Source organism: Thunnus albacares, chromosome 7 (assembly GCF_914725855.1).
Source record: "Thunnus albacares chromosome 7, fThuAlb1.1, whole genome shotgun sequence".
Lineage (NCBI taxonomy): Eukaryota > Metazoa > Chordata > Actinopteri > Scombriformes > Scombridae > Thunnus > Thunnus albacares.
The window spans coordinates 1,755,265-1,770,602 of record NC_058112.1 but is presented as its reverse complement, the minus strand read 5'-3'; the positions used below and the strand labels follow the sequence as shown (position 1 = coordinate 1,770,602).

The following is a 15,338-nucleotide window of genomic DNA, read 5'->3' as shown; positions in this document are numbered from 1 at the left end:
ACAGACGATGGGATAATGTGTCTTGTTTTGTAGAACAATGATCAAGGGCTCCATGGATTAAGGCTGACCATATGCAGTAAGCACCTTTACTTGAATGTGCTTGTGCATATGAGTCAGCAAATGAATGTTGTTGGCTGTTATACAGGGCTAAATTACTGGTCGTGACTCGAGCTGATCAGTCCAGGTCCAGGACAAAAAATTACTATCAATGGGAGAAAAAAAGAGAGGGGGTTTAAAGGGGGATACCACTAAATGATTCATGTATAGCTCTACAAATTCAAACTGGAGCTGCTCCAGAGACACTGGGGGAGATGTCTTGTGGACCAGAAGAGCAGCTGTTTGTGTTGTCATGACTACCTGTAACGAGGGTCCTCTTCATTACTAGTATTTTGTTGCACAAATTGTATGCAGTACCTGTAAAAGAAATAAGGCACAAACTTGAAGAGTTGAATATTTTTTTTATTGAAATTGCTGCATGTATCAATGATGTGTGTCTTGTAGATATTGTGGCTGCCTCTCAGCTGGAATCAATTGAAGGCCGACCCTGTGGAGACAAACACAATGTGAATGTTAATGTGTTAACTGTTGCATGATTGTGCAATAATATAATGTGTAATGTTTGTGTAGGTCACTCAGCTCTGTTGTGTCTCCTCTTCAGGGTGTTAGGGCTAAAAGAGTCCCCAGGGTATCTGAGCCCCAATTTAAAAGTTCCAGGAGATACCATGTGGTAATTAGTGTAGGGTTGTTAGTGTACTTTAATCTGCTGTTCAGGTTTTCAATGATTCTATTGTAATGTGTAACATAAATTGAGATCATGTATTTGACATTAGTATAGTATAAATGTATTTCAATGTGTTTGTTTTTTGTGTAGTTTTGATGTCAGGTGAGGGGCAGATTTCCCTTTACTGTGGTAGGGGTCGAGGTCATTACCAGTGGCAGGCTATAAGGCTGCGAGTTTCCATCAAGTGCTGCTGTTGTCAGGATCACATGCTGCCTGTGGTCCACATTGTTTTATATGGAGAATTATGACTGTTATTGTACTATGTCTTCATTGTGGTTGAAATAAACACCTGGTTGGTCTGCATCTAACCTCTGCCTCAAGCCTCCTGCTTTAAAGTCCAGCCGCTACACGGCCATCCTAACACTCCCAAAAATGTTTTCTTGTCTCTAAAATTCCCCTGACTAAGGTTTTAGGATTATATTTCACTTTCTACTCGGCATTACAAATGTAGACTTCATGTAGGTTAGTAAGTTTGACTTTGTCTTCCAAACAAAAGTCTTGGAAGTCACAGTCGCCCATTTGTGTTTAAAGGAAGAACACAGACAGTGTATTAGACAGTAAAGATCATAAGAAGCAAAGAGAGATGCTACCACAAAGAGAGAGAGCCATTATACCTTCTCTTCCCAAATAACACATAATTGCCGTGTCACGATGTAATGTGTTTAGATGGCTGGCGTGCAGCTCCATTTGAAGATGACCTAAATGACGAGTGATTAAGTGTAATTTGCACATATTATTAATAGCAGGAGGTGACAGGGTGGTGCTAGTCATCTCCTGGGTGTAGTGTGGAGAACAGTCGATTAGCTCTGTGATCAAATATATAAACCAAGTGAAATTACCTGATAGTTAGTTGTTTTTTTTTGATTATGATGCCCATTAGCTTAAAGAGAGCTCAATGATCAAAATCCTCTCTAACATTTTTAAACTTGATAATGTGATATTTCTTATAACAATATTACCAATAGTAATGATTAGATTTCTTTTATTAACAAATGAAAACAATAACATCAATACACTTTATTATTCTCCTTTCATACACAAAATGCATCTCAAGGTGCTTTGGGTTGTGAGTAAGGAATTAAAATGCTAGACAAGAGAATGAACAATATAAAACATTAACACTCATCCAAAAACAACACTAAAATAATAGTAACTGAAATAATAATTGTAAATTCCTGAAATTTATATATGTGTTTTAAGTCCCCAGCCACTTAAAATGTCTATTGTTTATTGCTCCTCCTCTTGAATGTTGTTCTCTTCTCTTTGCTGAATGATGTACGTCCAGAGATTGTTTTCACATTCATCTGCTGAAGGGGAAAAGTGCCTCTGTGTTCATCTTAAATCTCAGTTTTATACATGTACCCATGATTTGTGACATCACAACTAGTTTGGAGACATTCATGGTCCAGTGATGATCTAGTATGCAACTTATACAAGTATGATGTGGAAACTTGAAGCCTGCAGTGCACAAACACTGAGAATGGACTTAGTGGGGAACACCTTGTGTCCAGCACTTCAACTTTTGAAATGAAACATAGTATTTGTTTGTTCATAAGCCTCTTTCACACATAGTTCCCTGTAAATTACTGAGATAACCTTTCAGGCACCACTAGTGATTTTCACTATTCACACATGTAGCTACATTTAGGAACGTTTACATCTTGCACCTTTTCACACATGTCATGGCAATGCCGGAATATATGGGGCAAGGGCCAGTCCAGCAGATGGCGGGAATGCCGGCATTTTCCCTGAAATGTTACTAGAGCCCCTTTCATACATGTAGTCTATCCGTGAAATGTTCAGGAACATTTCCTGCATGGGGTCATGTGTGAATGGGAACAGGGATCGATATTCAGGGAAATCTGTAACGCCAATTTCCCACTTCAAGACCTAGTAACATTTCAGGGAAAATGCCAGCACAGGTGTGTTGTGAATGAAAGCAGTGACATTGCAGGGACAAGCACGTAAAGGGTTACACAACACATAAACATTTTCCTGCACACTAGCTTGTTACTTTGTGTAGGTCTACATGTTACTGTTGGTCAGCTAGTTTGTATCGTACATTTACCTGTATGTTTCCATTTATTCATTATAAATGACAATTCACATCATAGTCTCTGTATGTTTATATAAGGCATCTCACCTATGCCCACTCACTGCCATGATTACCCTTGCCTCGAGTCCCACATCAGACAGTTTCTGTGTGGCTAAGGCTATGGTTGGTGTAAGATGTGTGTGTCCCCGCTGCTTTGCACATCTGTGGTGGAAAACTGTCCTTCCATGAATAGGCCAGTAATTGTGCAAAGATAACATTTCTGTCAATAAGAGATAGTTCCCAAGGGAACTCGGAAGGGGAGGATCAATTAGGTCACATTTTAATTTTCTGTGTGTGATGAGTGAAGGCCGCTAGGCCATGTGTATTTGGAGAGATGCGGAAGATACCAAGTACAACTGATACATGTTAGAGAAGTGTTAAGATCAAACAGGGTGGGGTTCAGTGAATAAGCCCCACATTAGGAGGCGTTATGAGAGGTATATAATTGAATGTTTCATGATTTTTCATTAGGTTCTTTATTCCGGGATCAAGGCCTCGGTTTGCTTTGTATTGCTCTTTATGCAGAGTAAACCTGTTCACATTGAACTCTACCAGTTTCCAGTGTATTTCTTTGAGTCTTTCTCTTATAAGTTTTGAGTTTAATACTAAGTTGTGGGTGACCTGAAGATTTATTGGCCCATCTGAAGATTTCCCACAACACATCCTGGGTAACATCCATGACAGTTGGTTTACTCCCAGGGGAACAGTTGTATACCAGAAGCTGTCTGTTGGAGCTGTAACCCTCCTGGGCTGCAGATAGAGGGCTTTTGCATCAGGCAAAATTTTGCTCAGGAATTTTTCGAGAGACTCTACCGGGCAGAGGGGATTTCCTTGCACCTCAAGCACAGCGCTCCTCCGATTTTCTATTGTTTGTTTGATTGTCTTTATGATTTTTGTTTCTTCATTGAATGTCATGGTGAAATACTTTGCTCCATTCTCGTCATGTTTTAGGATGAATGAGTCAGGTTTGAGATCCCAATTCCTCTCTTTTCCCCTGCGTCTTAACTGCAACTGAATATCGTATCAGACCTCATTCAGTAAACCTTTTGGATTGTCTGAACTTAGTGTTGCAGAATATTTTGAAATGTGCTTGTCTTCAGGTTGGCGTGTTGTTTTGTCTTTCCCTGCCCCTCTAATCTCTTTTACAACACCTTTGCAAACAGTATTAGCTGATATGAATTCTGGGTCCTGCATTAAACTCCATGAACAGCTAGCCACAGGCTTGTTGATTTAACAATTTAAACCAGCCCAAGGTAGCTGCTGATGCTGTAGAGCTCCCCTTTAGTTGTCCAGATAGATCCTTAATACTGCCTCAAGACTGTATTCAGCTTGGTTTTCTTAACGGACTGAATGTTGATGTTTATATTTTTGAGAATTGTGAAAGCAGTTCAAAGCCCATGTTGTTTGCCTTACAGTGTTAGCTTCATTTTTGCTCTTCTCTAACTTATCTAGGTCAGCTGATGTCATATGAGCACACCTGGATGTTTGCACTGAAGTATCCAGGCTTCTTCTTCTTCACTCTCTTCTGAAGACCATTCATAATTTAACTCAAATGTTATTTGTGGAAATATGTTCATCTTTGTGGTGCAAAGTTTGTTAATATAAGCTAGATAATGACTGTTAATGTAATTAATGGTAATTAGAACACCTGTAAAACGGAGTGATACATGTATAGTTAAAAGTCTCAGTGCTGTTGTACTCAGTGTCAGCACTCATGGAAAGCCTCTCGTCCAATCAAATTACTTGGTCGGAACCAACTGTTGTATAATGCTCTTTTTTTTTACTTTTCTCTTCATTGTAAACTCAGGACTTTTGTCCATGTTGGGATCCAATAGGAATGACAACTCCTTTTTTTCCAGTGATCTGTTTGGTCAGTGGTTGGGGTATTGACAGGCTGTGATAACCCTAACCCTAACCCTAACCTGCTCTGGAGCAGGTTAACTTAAATCTTATGGATCTGATGGAGCTGTTCAGCATAAGTTACCATGGTGATGTACCCAGTGAGAAGTAATCGTTGTAAACCTGAAAACCTAGGGTTAAACCTGAAGTTACCTCACTAACCCCAAATCCTGCTTTGTAGTACAGGCCTCTGATCTGGCCTCATGTCACACTGAGGATGAAATCCTGCTCAATGACGAATGCTCGTCATTCAACAGAAATAGAATTTTAATCTGAAATTTCTGCTGTGATTTTCCTGTTTTTGCTTTTGTATGTGAGTCTTAAGACCTCTGATGGATCTCAAGTGTTTGTGTGTTGGTGTGGATCCCAGGCTGATCCCAGCCTCTCTAAATGCTAATGATGTGTGTTGGTGAGTGATAGAGTTTCCAGGGAGCTCTGGCTTTGGGCCAGCAGGGAGGCACAAGCAACATAATTGACCTATCCATCATTTCACTGCTAAATCATCACAATGACCCAGTGAGCATTTTAATTTTAGCTTCAGATTTAGGAGGTGTATTACCCGAGGAGACCTTTGCTTTATTACAACTGGGTCTTATTTTGGCAGTTTTGATTCTTATCAGTAATAATGACTTTGTACTCACCAAGTTATTTGCTGAGATCTGGGAACATGATGACATCACTAAAAGGAAGTCAAGAGACACAAGTAGTCAGAGGGTTAAACAAACCTTTAGCATAGCCAAACTTATTTTGAAGAGAAAACTAAGAAAGATAAACATTGTACCCGAACTACTATCTGTTAATCACAGTTTAATCTAGTTTACTACTGACTGTAGTTGTGTGCACACAGTTTTCTTGAGTGAGAGCCATGGATGTATTAAGAGAACTGGATACAGTGTTGCCGTTGCCACTGCCGATTTTCCTAGTGAAAAAAGTGAAAAAAAAATCCTCCTGCGGCCCAAAAGCATTTTCCACATTGCCCATCATTATAAAAGAGACGTCTGTAAAACTGTTGATAGGACGTCTCCAAATGCAAATAGGGTCAATTATTACTCTTTGTATTAAGATTTTATTTAAGTCATGAAGGTTATAATCCTCTTGTTTGAGCTGCTTTAAGACAGTTTCATTTCAACATGTCTGACTATAGAACTATATCAGCTTACTGCTCTGCCATTGCAATGGTGTGATTTTCCTTTTAAAAACTTGAGAAATCAGAATACAGGATGAAAACCCATTCTAAGACTGACATGTTCTGCCTTGTATGTCTTTGTGTCCTGCTGAGACTGTGCTATTGTAGCTCTCATCTACCTTTGCCTGGACTTGTCAATGATGCTGTAATAGCTCACTAGTCACATCCTTTTCTCTTTCTTCTCAGCAAGACCTCTGTTCCTGCTCAAAGAACAGAGGTCTGTTCTGCTCCGCTGCTGCTGCGTCTCCTTTGATGCTGAGGACAGCAGAGGTGGATATGAAAGCAGATGAAACTGGAGCCCTGATGCCCCCCTACCCTCAAACAGTCACCACTTGGTAATTGTGAGTTGTGAAGAAAAAAATGACTTTTCCTCAGTTTCCTCCTTCCAGAACTTCAAAATGTGGATGTATGTGTTACTACATGCCCACAAGGTGCTCATCATCTCAAACTAAGACCTAGCACTCAGAACACCATCATATGTTCATCATGAGTCTTAATATGTAATTTGTTTGTTTTCTTTTTTATGTAACAAGGTACGCCTCTTTTCATTTAGTTTCTCTATATATGAATATCTGTCAGCATTAACTAAGACTGCAAACTGTGCCTCAGCAAACCTACTTTGTTTGATTTTTTTGTTAATACTAAAACAATAATTTACAGCTGTTGTATTCTGGGGGAGATATGCCAAGTACATTGCAGCTGATCTTTATAATCTGCTGCTTGATAATGTTCCACTAGAGTTACATCATTTGACTTCTACAGTAGCACCTGAATAATACCCAGATCCTGATTTAACACCACTCTGCAAACCATGTAGCTGCAGTTAAATCAATGTCATTGAAAACAACCCTATCTCATAGAATGTATGTATTTTGTAGTTTTACATTGACTCCAAAAAACATTGTCACAGGACATAACCCAGGCAGCAGAACAAACTAGTAGTATATAATCTCAAGGAGGATTGTTGAAAAGTGCATTTAATGTACTGCAAAGAGGACGCACACGCAGACCAGCGCATGTTTCACACTATTCTACTGTTTGAATGGTGGTGGCAATAGCCAACAAAGACAGGGAAGAAAAAGAGGACTGATAGCAAGTATGCATGGATGTAAGCAATGGATTTAAACTTTTAAGAAGAATCGGCTTTGCAAATGTTTGCAAAAATGTCTATCTATGACAACAGCATTATTCATTATAGCAGCCACATTTAATGCAGTATATTGTTGTATAATCCAAAATGAGAATGTTTGGTTAAAGCTGGAGTGAGGGACTTTGGTCTCCCCCTTCTGGCAATGACAGTAAAGGGAGGCGCTCAGCTGTGATTGCCTGAGTACAAAGATAGAGAGAGAGAGCTGAAAGCACCAGCAAGTATGAGAGAGAGTATCTGTGGTCGAATGAGCTAGAGAGTGCATGAAGAGTGGTTGCGAGAAAGCCGGTAAATCAGATCAATAAAAAGTTATTTTCCGATTGTTTCCAGCAGTTACTTTCTAGGGCACAAATAAACATGCCAACACCCCAACACACCTCCGCTCAACCCTGCAGCGGGGCAACGCACCACCTGATTTGGTCTAAATCGGCTGGCCTGACACAGGCATGCAACACGCTCTCACATGCACCCTGAATGACAGGCACACAGAGAGGGCTGGTAAAAATATGTTTTGATGGTCCACCGCTCCAAAAACATATTTTCTGATGGTTCATTGGCCCACCGGGATTTGTCCCAGTATGCCAGTACACCACAGACCATAACCTACTGTTGTGGCTGCAAAATGGTAAAAGGACTGTATATAGCGCCTCCCTAGTCTTCTGACCACTCAAAGCGCTTTTAACACTATGAATCACATTCATCCATATGATGAATGGGCATAGGGGCTACCATGCAAAGTCCCAACCTGCCCATTACAGGAAAGCTAATCATTCACACACAGATGGCACAGCCATCAGGAGCAATTAGGGGTTCAGTATCTTGCCCAAGGACACATCGACATGCGGACTGGAGGAGCCGGGAATCGAACCGCTGATATTCCGATTAATGAACGACCCGCTCTACCTCCTGAGCCACAGCCATCCCATGGTCTACGAATTGTTTTGAGTGTCACACAACCCCTACAAAATGACTTGCTTCACTATCAGAATTTGATCCATTCAGTCCAATAACGTTTGGAAAGTCTAGAAGAGCAGCAAGATGAACGGCCAAATGGCCAGCGCAGGAATGTCACCCCCAACATGAGATTTAAAAATTCCATATACTGTGAAATACAGAGAGATTTATCTGGCGGTGATAGGCTTAATCAGCATTGTGTGAACTTCATTTTAATTTAAGTTCCGCACTGCAGATTTAAAGATAGGTCCCTTGGTGAGACGCACAACAGAAAATAGCTACTAGGTTTCTCTGCAATGACAAAACAATGGAAGAGAGAGGGGAACTGTCTTTGTATTGGCTTCTGTGACCACAGTCTTCAGAATACAGGGTGGGTTGGGGGAAACTGTGCTAAAAAACAACCCTACCTGGACCCAATCAAGCCCTAAAAACCATTAGGAAAGCAAGTCTGAGCTAAGCAAGACCAGTCTACAGCCACACTAGCTGCTCTATCAGACTGCACTTTGGCACTGCAGTGCTTTGAGCTAAATGCTAATGCCATCATGGTGACATGCTCACAATGTCAATGTTAACATAGGCTACTGATGTCTGGCAGGTATGCTATTAACATGATCACTGCCTTAGTTTAGAATGTTAGCATGTTAGCATTTGCTAGTCAGCACTTAACACAATGCACAGCTGAGCCTTAAGGGGGCTCATTAGTTTTGCGAGTATCTGGTCTCGGGCTGCAACTAGCAATTATTTTCATTATCGATTCATCTGCCAATCTTTTTTAGATTCATCGATTGATCGTTTTGTGTGTAAGACATCAGAAAATATTGAAACTGAACATCCTAAGGTGCTCAGTGAGCTGGCCTTACCTCTCAGGGTTTTTAGCATGTAATACAAGGTACAGGGAATTGTAAGGTGCCTTTTTGTAAATCCTCATTTGCACAAATCACTTTGTCTGTTCAGGGGTTCAACATGTGGAACCTCTTACCCACTTAACTCAGAATGGATCATTGGACATTTTAAACTCAAATTTAAACAGTTTTTTTTAAAGAGGAACCAGTCACATAGTCATGAGGGATCTGCTGCTTGTTGTTTTATGATATTGTATCATTGTTTGTGAATTGTTTGCATTTCATGCATTTATGTGTCTTGTTGAGTTTTGTGTTTTGTGCTTCAATGTATGTACACTATATGTATTTTGTGTTTTGTCCAGTTCCATATGTATTTTATTTTAAAGGCCCATCTAGGGACAGGCATTGCAAAGCTTTTTCCCAATGTCCTATAGGTGATAGCTTATTTTGTCTGACCAGCAGTCCAGAACCCAAAGATACTCAGTTTAGAATGTAAAGTAAATATAAAACAAAGAAAAGCAGCAATTCCGCACACTCGAGGAGCTGGAACCAGAGAATTTTGTCATTTTTACTTCAATGAAAAAAAATATCTTAAACAATTGATCAAAATAATTACTGACTAATTTTCTGGTGTTTGATTAATAACTTACCAAACTAATCATTGAAGCTCTAATTTGGTCATAAACCCATGCATTGGACAAATGAAAACACTGACCTGGTGATGTTGCTAGATGAAAAGTTGAGAGATCACTACAGATATTACAATTTATCCTCTCAGGACTTATTCTAATAGTTGTCCAGATATTGTAGTCTGGACCAAAGTGGTGGACTGACCAACGCTGCCATCCCTAGTGCCACTCTCTACTGTGACTAAATAACTACAAGAGCAAGAGAGGCTGAAACAATAGAAAGACTGCCTTGAGCCTGGACCCCAGACCCTGAAAGGACTGGAGCACTACAGTCCTGTGTGGGGTGTTAACATGGTGAGTGGTTTGAGAACTTGCAGGAACCTCTGACAACTGGTTGTCACAGAGCTTCAACCGACCTCCACTGACATTATCTGGACCTACATGTCCTGATCCTTTGGGGAAAACTCATGTTGAAGATTGATTTCTTACACACTAAGTTATACCAAACCTTATTTGAAGACATGGATCCAGACAGGTCAATAGTTTGCAGTGCAGAAGAACTATTCATAACTGTCACTTTAACCCAATTCAGACCTCCACAGTGGTCTCTATTGACAGCAGTGAGACAAGATTGAGTCAAACCAGAGCAGGAAGATCAGGTTCAGAGCACTAATGCGACACTCCAACCAATTGTAACTTAATTCATCCAGCTCCATGATGATGTTGAATCCAGGCTGATAGAGATACAGCAGCTTTGTTTGTCTTTTTTTGTCTTACTGACCAACATCACATTGCCCTTAAGTCAGTTCTCAGTATGGCTGAGCAAGAAATTAAAGGCCCAATCAGTGATCAAACATATAAAACAAAGGTTAATATCAAAGTGAGACTATGGAACTTTTAAGTGGAAGTGTCCGCTATCATGACATTTCCTGGTGTGCACTCAGTAGCCACTTCACCACCAGCTCTGCCAAACTGCGAACCATGTGGCTGCAGACTCATGATAAATCATACAGACAGAGTCAAGAGGTTCACTCAGTGTTTGACTAAACATTAGAACTGGCAAGACACATGGTGTCAAGTGATGTTAAGTTTGGTGTGATAGTTGAAATGGTAGTTTTAATCACTCCTGTGATTTTTGTACAAAACATTACATATACAAATACATTGTTTATATGTTACCTTTCCAAACATGGCTCATATAATTGTTTTACACTAATACTCCATTCAGACCAATGCAGAGACAGTTGTATCGGCAGTAGTCAGCTGATCCTCCTTCACAAGCAGGGTTAGACCAAGTGCCAACTACCACAGCTTGAGGCTGAAGCCAATGCAGAAGTACCTTAAAGTGCAACACCACCAACGGCCGCTATATACTCCAATCTATGAGTCATTATGGTCTCAATCTCTAAATTCAGACCCTCTAATAAGTGTGCTGGTAGTCATTTTGGAAATTATTGCTCCGTCAATAAGATGTGAAGAGTTATAGTAGACAGTTAGGTTTACAGTTGGCTCACCTGCTGCACTCCCCAGCTCTAGTCACACTATTGTCACCATATTTCTCTAAGTTTAATGTTACATGATTATGATAACTGCTGTGTTATCATAATTTAACTAAAGTAGCTAATATTAGCCCAAGTGTGCACTGTTTAATGTTCCCAGTAAGCTAGCATTAGCATGGGTCTGAGGTCACAGGGCATATTCCTAGAGCATGAAAGTTAACATCCTATACTCCTTATTTGGAAAGTACTGGCTCCAAATGGAAAAGATGGTGCTGAACATAAACTGCAACTCTGGGCTTCAAACCAGCTCCAGTGAAACCACTAGGTGACATCACACTTCACTATGTCCAGCTTTATATACAGTCTGTGGGATGAACCCTTCAGATTTATCATGGGACACATCCCCCATGTTGGAAACTACTGCTCTGGATTAAAACTGGGCTGAATTTGGTTGAAAAGTGAACATTTTTAAGACATCCATACAGTTGTTTCAGCAGAATTTTAATGACTGTATTGGGTGGGAAGACAGTCCTTGCTATGCATTGAAATAGTCATTAAAATGCTGTTGAAACAACTTAAGTATCACAATGAAATGTAGTCAGCTTCTTAACTTAGACATCTTGTGACCTGCAAATAATCAAAGTGGTGCTCACTGGGTTGCCTGCACTGCAGTGATGAGGCTTCAGGATACACGTCAGCCCCCAAAACCAGACGACTGAAAGGAGGACATAAATTATGATTTCTGTTGTAAGATGCAATCTGTGGCTCAGAATCTGGTGTGCACAGCCTGAATCCAGGGACTCACTCTTGTGTCAGAGCTCTGAGCAGCTGACTTTAATGGTGTGGGGAGTAGTTAGTTGGCACACATTCAGCACTTCAACTGAGCATCAGTCAAATGACCACAGTGTACCTTGGTGCTGTTGCAGAACAGGTGCAACCCTTTATCCGCACTCTATCCAAATGGATGTGTAATGTCACAGAGCACTCGCTGTCTCAGATGGTTCCAGGAACATGATAGAGAATTTTGTTTACTCCAACGACCTGCACAGTCTCAAACAAACAGAGCAATTGTGGTTCTCAGGCTGCCCAGATGGGGGTTTGTCCTGTACTAGAACTGATTCACTTACCTTGTTTTTTGTAGGTCTAAGGAGCAGAGTAACATGCATGTGAATTTATCTGCATTTACTACAATAGATGTAAAGCATGTTCATAGTGTTCAACTAATACTTTTTCTGTTGATATTGTATTAAACATAGGGAGAATTCAATTAACTTAAGGCCAGTGGGGCCGGATTAACCTGCTGGGGGGCCCTAGGGCAAAAATTAGCTGTGGGACCCATTTGAGTGTGTCATTCAGTTTGTGATAATTTAATTAAACACAAATTAATTAAAAACTGCATTCATTGATTTTTTTGGCTACTTTGGGCAGTTGAACAAGCTTAAAACACAACAGTGACACATCACCACCTAACACAGTTGTGTTGGTTATTTACACATCCAGCAGACATAGAGCAACATTAGCATTCATTTGAAGTCATGTCTGAATCCACCTGATAATTATAAGTCTAATATTCATTCTCCTTTTAGCTCTGTTTTGGTCTCCACCACCTCTTGAGAAAAATATCTGTCTCTTTAGCTGCTAAATACTCCACTGTGTTCAACTAGCCTCCAACTGTGTCTATCTGCTTTTTGGCGCTGGGCAGGTAGTGTACATTGGATTTATCAGAGCTTTTTCATTGCAGCTACTGCCTGCTGCATGTTGATGAGAGTGGAGTTTGCAGGCCCGCAAACCAAAACAATGAGCTAAAAGAGCTTAAAAAACTCTGTACGATGTGAAGGGAACTGCAGAGTTGGTGATAATTCACTATGAGAGAAACACTTAACACCTGAATAACTTTGCACAGAATACTTATTATAGCAGCTTTAATATGAACTTTCACCATGCTGCAATGTATTGTCCCTGCTTTTAACCTTCCTTTTGTTTACCCACTCCACTCTTGTTCACCTGCTCTCCCCTCTCCTCCTTGTTCTCCTTTCATCCCCCTCTTATTTGACACCTTCAACACCCTGCTATTTCTCTTTGTAGTATGTCTCACTGTGTCTCTGCTCCATTGCCATCATGTGCCCTGACTCTGTGGTACAGCCCATCATCATGTCTGGTTCCAGTTCATTCATTACTGCCAGTGACAGTAACTCCTCAGTGGGAGCTGGCTAGCTCACTGGCAGGAAGGCCCCTGCACAGGTCATTGTGTGATCTGTGTTATCACAGAATGAGGGTGAAGAGTTGAATAGAGAGAGGGTAATTGGCTACACTTTCCACCTGGCTATTAAACTGTCAGTGTTTATTTTGACCACCATGGGGAAGGTGTAAAATATATGCAATATATTTTGTATTTTCCTCTCGCAAAATTTCTGGATGAATTTAATTTGTGTGTTTTCTTGCTCTGGGCTTCTGAATGGCTCATAATAACCTTCAAATATAACTCTGATAATAATAAAACAAATCAGTATTACTGTTACTGAGGGCTGTTATGTGCTGTCAGAGACTTCAATCCACCATCCCTGCATGAAACCCTGATGTATGAGCTAAAGAAAAGCCTGAATAGATACAGTATTATTCAGTACAATGATTTATATTAACATTGGAACTCTGGTGGGAGTTTAATTTGTCTTTCTGGTGCTGATAACAACAAAACTAGTACACAATTATTGGTACAAGAAAGTAGAAACCAATATACAAAGTTGGAGGTAATGTAAAACTCAAGCAAACTGACACATGTTGACTGGAGTCTATCGGACTACCTTGCAGATTAAAAAATGACACTAAAGGGGTACCCAGTGCGTCAAAAAGTGACGCCACGGGGTCCTGACCAAGCTTCAATATGTGATGAGTTGGGAGTGAGAATGAGCTGTGTCTGGTGTCCATGTACCACAATCCATGGAAGTTTCAAGGATACAACAGGAGATCTCTAACTGATGTGTCTAGGATTGCCACAGGATGAACTGTACTCCTGCCTCTACAAATTAAATTATGTTTTTTTTTTTTTTGTGGTACTTCATATTCTTGAAGTGGATCTTATCTTAGTGTTTATAGCGTACATCACTGAGCCTGGGGTTTCCACCATGGATTGGTTATTACCAATGTTGGGCAGTAACTCATTACTTTGTATTGTGTCACAATAGTGTGATAACCTTTTTCAGTATCAGCTAGTTCTGTGCAATTTTAAATTCAGTAATTACATTACTTTGGATCCACTTGTTTGCCATCTGACGTACCAGGGACTGGTAGTTTGATGGAGGGTTGATATCAGTTTGGTCTCTATGTCTTCAGTGGACAGACTTGTTTGGCACATGCTAGCTTGGTGCAGGGAGTCACTTTAGTAGATGTTCAGACTTTAAATGGTAATGTCTTTTAAAAAAAGGCAAAAGTTGTTGTTGGTGTGGGCATGTTACTTCAGGCAACATTGACAAGACAAACAAAAACACACTTTTCTTGTGATTTTACTGTAGACTGGCCATGTATTTACCTTCCACCATGAACATCACTTCACAAAATTACCTAAGGCCACGTTCAGCCTGACTTGAGCCCTGTGTGAAAAATATGCAGCCCTCTCATTCGCTTCAGTGGTGGCAGTGAGTTGATGCAATGAGGGTGTCAATGCAGGGGGGCTCCAATAAAACAACGCAGGGCAACACAGGATACAACACCCAGAGAAACCATGCCAGTGACTTACTAAAATTTAATTAAAAAAAAAAAAATCAAAAGCAACAACTCTAATCGCTTGTACCGAAGCACTGAACATGCTTTAAGTTGTTTGTTTGGAAGGCACTATTGTTCCTATAGAGTTTGAATGCACTTATGGTGAGCCACTTTGCACAAAAATGTCTATGGTATGTACATCTAAAGTAACATTACAAACTAATGTTGGGCATCGTACTGACATACACTAACATCATGGACCTTTTTCACGTCAACAATTCTCTCTTCCCATGTTTGTTATATAATACATGCAAACAAATAAATATAGCAAATTAAATATTACGCAGTGTGTCATTTCAAACAGCCTTGTGAGAAAACCTTTTCCCTGCAGTTACAGCAATGTGTCCTTCAGCAAACAGTTGATTGGACTTACTGGAACTCTGCAAGGATCCGTTGAAGCCCTGTTTGAATTGCCTTGTTTCAAGCGTTTGGTAATTGTGTGTGCAGATGTTTTATTTATTTGCTTTGCAGAGATGTGCCTGAACACCAAAATAAGTGAACATTATTAGAATTGATTATTGCATGAAGCTCCCAACGTGGTGTCCAG

At 40.2% G+C, this 15,338-nt stretch overlaps 1 long non-coding RNA gene across 1 annotated transcript; it reads right to left on the bottom strand.

Annotated features, from left to right (window-relative positions):
* Positions 1–470: 470 nt before the first annotated feature.
* LOC122985276 lies at positions 471–6,207 on the bottom strand. The gene is made up of 3 exons (XR_006404088.1): positions 6,081–6,207; positions 5,417–5,454; positions 471–544 (listed from the first exon to the last, which is right to left on the bottom strand). It is a non-coding gene; the product is annotated as an uncharacterized LOC122985276 (long non-coding RNA).
* Positions 6,208–15,338: the final 9,131 nt, after the last annotated feature.